Raw genomic sequence first — 6,488 nt, forward strand, 5'->3', positions numbered from 1 at the left:
ATCAGTACTCCTCAACATTCAAGTTTATTAAATTACTGAATAAGTTGGCAATAAATAAAGTTATAAACTAATCTATATTTTAATTTATACGGTATTAGATCTTTACAAAGCTTATATCAACTGTGTCTCTCTGTGCGGTAAAAGTGTGTACACATTATTTCTCCCAGACACGGATCAAGCTGAAACCTCACTAAAATTATTCTTTGGCATAGACTAGACATGAATAAAAAGAAACTAATGAATAATTCAATTAATTACTGGTAGTTTAATTATTTTGCTTGCAAGGGAAACTAATCCTTCGGTATTCACAGTTTACTTAATTTGTTGGGTTTAGTCCCCTTAGATAATTGTAAATGTTATTTCTCCCTCACGCACTCTAGTTAATAGTTGCTACTTTAATAAAGGTTTTAGTGTACCTAACAGAACTTGAATCAATTTTTTTAAAATACCAAATAAGTAAATTAATTATTGGTATTTATTGGTGATTAATTATTTTGATTAATATTGAAGAAGGGAAATAATCTAGATATAGATCTATTAGAAATATAATTACATGACTGACCCAAACTAATTGATACAATTACGCTTCGTAAACGTTTTTTTTTTAGCGGCCCGAGAAAGGGGAAAGACGCTATTAGTTTTGTCTGGAATGTGTATCCGTCCGTCCCGTTTAGATCTCGTAAACTAGAAAAGATAGTGAAAATCCGACATCATAATATTTTAGACAAGGGGTGGGCAATCTTTTTCCATCAAGGGCCGCATTAAGAAAAATTTTGGGAATGGAAGGCCGCATTATGTATATCAAATATGTAATTACATATACTCTAGCTAAATGTATATTATATATTTTAATTCACATTTATACATTTCATTTTTTACACCCCCAATTGAGGAATTACAACGAGAGCCATTTCTGAAACAAATTTTACAATTTTTTAATTTTGCAATAGCCTTTTTACATCACCATCACAAATGTAAAGTTGTACTTTATGTGAAGTATATCACTGTCTACTCTTGTATTTAATGCTCCGGGACTGTTGTTCTTCTCGTGACTGCTTTCAATTTACAGTCAGTCAGCATCGATGTTCTTACACTTGTTTATTTAAAAAAAAAACAAGCGTGTTAACAGATGTATGTGGAGTCTATTAATGTGAAAGTTTAGCAGCAAAGTATTTTTAAAGGGCAAAAAATACAGCTTCTATCACCCATAAAACTCCCGCGGAAGAACTGATTGGAACTTCTCTTTTAGATCTTAATTTGCTTGGAGGTATTTTCTCTGCAGCTGAAGAAATGGCATAGCTTTGTTAAAAAAGATTTAACATGCACATACATTGCACGTGGAACTACCCACTGCAATACTCCCAATGTAAAAAGTGAAGTCTGTCTTTCACTCTTCATTAGAATTATTGGTCACAGTCAATGTTTTGTTACGGAACATAATTTCTTCCTTGAGATACCATAGTGTTCTTAATACCATCTTGCACACGCCAAGCCAGCGGAAACCATTGTGGTACCAAACATCAGAATGTTTTATTTCCAATTCTTTAAGTACTTCTAGAGACTCTGTGGTGAAGTCCCTTGTCGCTTTTTGTTTTAATATTGTAATTTCTGCTACACTTTTATTATTTATATCCAATGCAGCTTTGTGCAAACTTTTCCGTTAGGAGTTTATGGTTGGGATATTGTTCTATGTCTCTAAGTCGAAGCACGGGCTCCATCAGTTGTTACACCTACCATCTTGTTACAAACCAACCCAACACTTTTAAGACATTTCTTCATAACATTAAATAAATACTGGCCTGATTTTGTCTCTTTAACTGGAGGTTTCGAAATATTGCCAATCTTCGTTAACTTTAAACTATTTAGAATGACATGTACAGACAATGTTTCTTTAGCCCAGCGGTTCTCAACCTTTTCAGTTCGGCGACCCCTTTTTACAATACCCCACTCTGCAGCGACCCCCGCATCCCCCCCCCAACCGCAAAACTATTTTCGTTTATAAACATAAGTAGCTTTTCCTTATGTTATAAAATGGAAACCTCCTAAAAGTCTCAGATATGCATTACCAATAGTCAATGTTCAATCACAAAACTTTAAGCCTATGGAATTATATTCTTCAAACAGATATTTCTCCTTATCAGTAGATTACAAATAAATGAATTTCATTTTTCATTACTTGCATCTATTTACTTTTCTATTTCTTATTCGCCTTATCCATGTTGCATATTCATATGAAAAGCTTAGCGCGGGCAGTGATCGGGTCTATAACAAACTATATCGCTACAATAGTACTGCGACTGTGAGATTGTTTCTTTTGTACCAGATTAAGGATTCTCGGGTCAAGTTTTGTAAGATCACAACTACTGACATCTTATTCATCAAGTCTACTTCTTTTTTTAGACTTCATGACTAAAAAGCTGAAAAATCAAGTTTCGTAAAAATAATTATTTGGAAATGGAGAAAACATCACGATACAGACAAATCGGGATTGAGTGCAATCACTTGATCCAGAGTTGTGTTAGTGACATTAACGAGAAATCATTTTTAGCTACATCGCTATTAATGATTTCAATTAACTCTTTCTCTCTCCGGAACATCTTTAAGTTTGACTGTGAATGGACTACTGGCAAGTGCAAAAGGTATGTCGATTTGGAAAGTAGGATGAAATTTCTTCCCCAAGCATGCGCAAATGTTCTTTCACAGAAACTATTACTTTATCTGTTTGTCAATTTCATTGCCGATTTTCTTATAGTGAGCAGATAAGCTTGGCAACATGTACAAATCAGGTTTTTGTGTTAGCAAATTTGAACTTTCATTTGGAAGAATCAGATTATTTCAGACACATCGAGCCATTTTACATTTGAACCATACAGTTATGCTTTTAATTACTTGCGATTCTTGTGGCAATGTCTTTGCTACTAATTTGTGTCGATGAATCACACAGTGAGTTCTGTTGATGACTCTGTACTAAACTTAGAAATGCTGACCTACATTCTTGGAAACTTGAAGAACCATCTGTGTTGACAAATTTAATATTTTTCAAAAAGATTTTTTTTACAAAAAAATCATATGCTTCTGTAATCTTTTCCCGTGGTTTGCAAAAGAGAAACTCGTCTTTAAAATCGCCATTATTTGAAATACACATCTTTACTTTGAAGTACTGGGTATTTAATCGAAAAAGCCAGGATTTCGAGTGTCAAAATGACTTCTTTGCATTTATTTCGGCTACATAGATTCGGGTCAAAGAAATCCATTACAAATAACGCACCGTTTTTTTTTTTTCAGTTTCCGCTTGAACTATTGCAGTAAAAGCATATCGACATTATAATTTCTTTTCTTAACATTCTTACGTGCGAGAACGTCAAGGGGTGATTCATAACGACAACACACTTTCAATACCATGTACTAGTCAAGGAAGGAGTATTATTAACTTCAACGGGATTGCTTTTCATTTCATCACGACGTAACCATTGAAAAAATATATATGATTCCACTAAAACGTAAGGTTGCGGTATTCATTAGTTTACATTAAGAGATTGAGCCTTTTCAAAACAGTTAGATCAATTATAAGACATCGGTTAGGCCAGGTGAGGTGCGGTGGCTGAGCGGTAAAGCGCTTGGCTTCCAAATCGTGGGTCCCGGGTTCGAATCCTGGTGAAGACTGGGATTTTTAACTTTGGAATCTTTGGGCGCCTCTGAGTCCACTCAGCTCTAATGGGTATCTCACATTAGTTGGGGAAAAGTTGTTGTGCTGGCCACATGACACCCTCGTTAACCGTAGGCCACAAAAACAGATGAATTTTACATCATCTGACCTATAGACCACAAGGTCTATAAGGGGAACTAGTTAGGCCAGGTTCACGTCTAACTTTACATTCACTTTCACCTATCCTTTGATTTGCTGGACCGTTGGGGTACTACACAAGATCTGTCAACCTTCTTTCTCCATTCTTATCTCTCATTTGTCTTTGATATAATTTCATTCGGATGTTCTTTCTGAAAATATTGAAGCCTGCCTGGGTGGACCACTTCTGGGGCCAATTTTGAGTTTGTGTTTCCACACTAACTGTCTTTTGTAACCTTGTTTATTTATGGCTTTAGGTACTTTATTTTAAAAAAATGGCTGTATTTACATTTGCACAGGTCTGACTGTTTGCGTCAATAATATCTTCTAAAGTTTTTTTTGCTTCCTCAACCAACTCACATTCAGAAGTAAGTGTTTCTCTGGGTTTTGGTTTTCTTTTTTACAAATTACACAGGTATATTTGGACCCTGTTGAAGTTGAGAGTTCCTTTTATTGGGGTCATCCCGAAGAGTAATCTGTAGGCCACTTCTCGTGCTTTGGGTGTTATGTATTTGTTGTGTAAATGCGTGAATGAGTCTGTCCAGTTTGTTGGTTTAACCCTAACTCCCTGACCCACTTTATTCTGACTTCTATGTTTTCTTTCAAATTTTCTCTGAGTATAGTGTATATTGTTTTTGAGTCGTGGTGTGTTATGTTTTCATTGCTGAGTAGGTGTCTTGTGAGTGATCTGTAGAATGGATGTGTATGGTTACCAAAACGATGGTGTATGTTGTTTTGAATGGGGAGGAGTTTGTTTAATATAAGTCCAAAATAATATAATACTAGAGGGAAGTTATTGGGAGACCTTACTACTTTCCCTACAAATTTTATTCTAAGCGTTTTGATTTTAGTGTGAATGTCTTGTAAGCCTATCCCTCCTTCTTTTTTGTCTTGTATGAGTGTTGTATGTTTTATGTTCCTTATTGTGTTTTTGAAAATAAAATATTGGTATTGATGTTATTTATGAAATTAGGAGGAGGTTCTACTATATTTGCTAAGTAGATTATCTTCGAGATGACCACGTTGTTTATTAATATAGCTCTTCCAAATATGGTTGTCGCCATGTACTGAAACAATCTAATCACGTTCTTTGTTTGGGCCAGAATCTCCGCCCACTGTTCATGGCAATAGTGTGCTGGGTTGCTAGTCCACACGATGCCACATACTTTTATTCTTTTTCTGTATTTTAAGGTCAAATGGGATGTTGGGGGGGGGGGGATTTCCCAGTCCCATAATTGAGGATTTATTAATGTTTATTTTGGACCCGCTCGCCCTCCCTAATAATGCAAATTTCTCTATAATTTTAGCTATTTTATGAGGTGGGGAAAAGTGTGGTATCGTCGGCATAAGATTTAATTTTGACTACGGGGGTTGGACCGGGGATTTTTATTCCTAAAATTTCCTTGTCTAACCTAATGTTCTCTAACAGGGGTTCTAGGCAAAGGGTGTATAAAAAGGGGGATAGGGGACAACTTTGCCCAACAGATCTTTTCTTTTTTTTTTTTAATTTAGTTAAATAAAAAAAATGCTTACATTCTAATTATTCCTTTATCCCTTGAACACTTAAACAAACAAGCAAACGATATTCGTACATAAGAACTTTTTTTTTTGGAAACATTAGAACAAGTGAAGTAGATCGAGGGATCCCCATGTGTCTTTTCGTAGGCGTATATTCATTTATGATATTGAATTTTCGCGGGTTGTTTGTAATATCTTTTTTGAGTCCAGCGTTGGCCTTTTGAGATCTACTTCATGGTTAGTTATATATAACGGTATTTAAATCTCTTTTTAGCTTTTGATATAAAAACATAATACACGTATTCCATAGTGGATTGTTATTACTGTTATTGGGGGAGGGGGGGGGCTACGTCCTGACTAAAGCGGGTTATGGAGTGTGTTTCCTAGGCGAAGGTGAGAAGATGTTAAGCGATTGATTGATGATGATGGTGATACAGTGACGACGATGAAGTTGGCGTACCTAGTGCAGATGTAAAACGGCAGATAGATCTTGAGACATGAAAGAGTAAACAATTTGTTTAACCAGTTTATTTCATTAATGGTAGATCTTTTTATCATCTGAAGTTCGATCTGTGACTACTAACAGTTATATAGAGTTTTTGTTCACAAAAGAAATCTGTTCAAGTTATTTTATAAGTTCGAGCAATTGACACTACATGACACGTTGATATCCTAAATACAATAAAGCGAAAGTGAAGATACACGAAGTGCTTTGAATTATCTTTAAAACAAATTTAAAAGTATTCCGTTGAATATGCACCGCTACTTCGACCCTTTTATCAGCACTTTTTTATTGTTGATTAATTGAAAATGGAAAAAAAAAAGGGAAATGTAAACATCCAGACATTTTCATTTATTCCGAAAACGGATTTTGAAAAAAATACAAAGATGTAGTTATTTCTATGAAGACGTAAAGCCTAAGCCTTCTTAATAAAAATATCTTCCCTCTCTCTCTCCCTCTCCCTCTTCTCCCTCTCACTCTCTCTCCCTTTCTCTCTCTCTCTCTCACTCCCTTCCTCTCTCTCACTCCTTCTCTCTCTCTCTCACTCCCTCTCTCTCATTCCCTCTCTCTCCCTCTCTCTCCCTCCCTCTCTCCCCCCTCTCTCTCTCCCTCACTCCCTCTCTC

This window comes from Biomphalaria glabrata, chromosome 9, assembly GCF_947242115.1.
Source record: "Biomphalaria glabrata chromosome 9, xgBioGlab47.1, whole genome shotgun sequence".
Classification (NCBI taxonomy): Eukaryota; Metazoa; Mollusca; class Gastropoda; family Planorbidae; genus Biomphalaria; species Biomphalaria glabrata.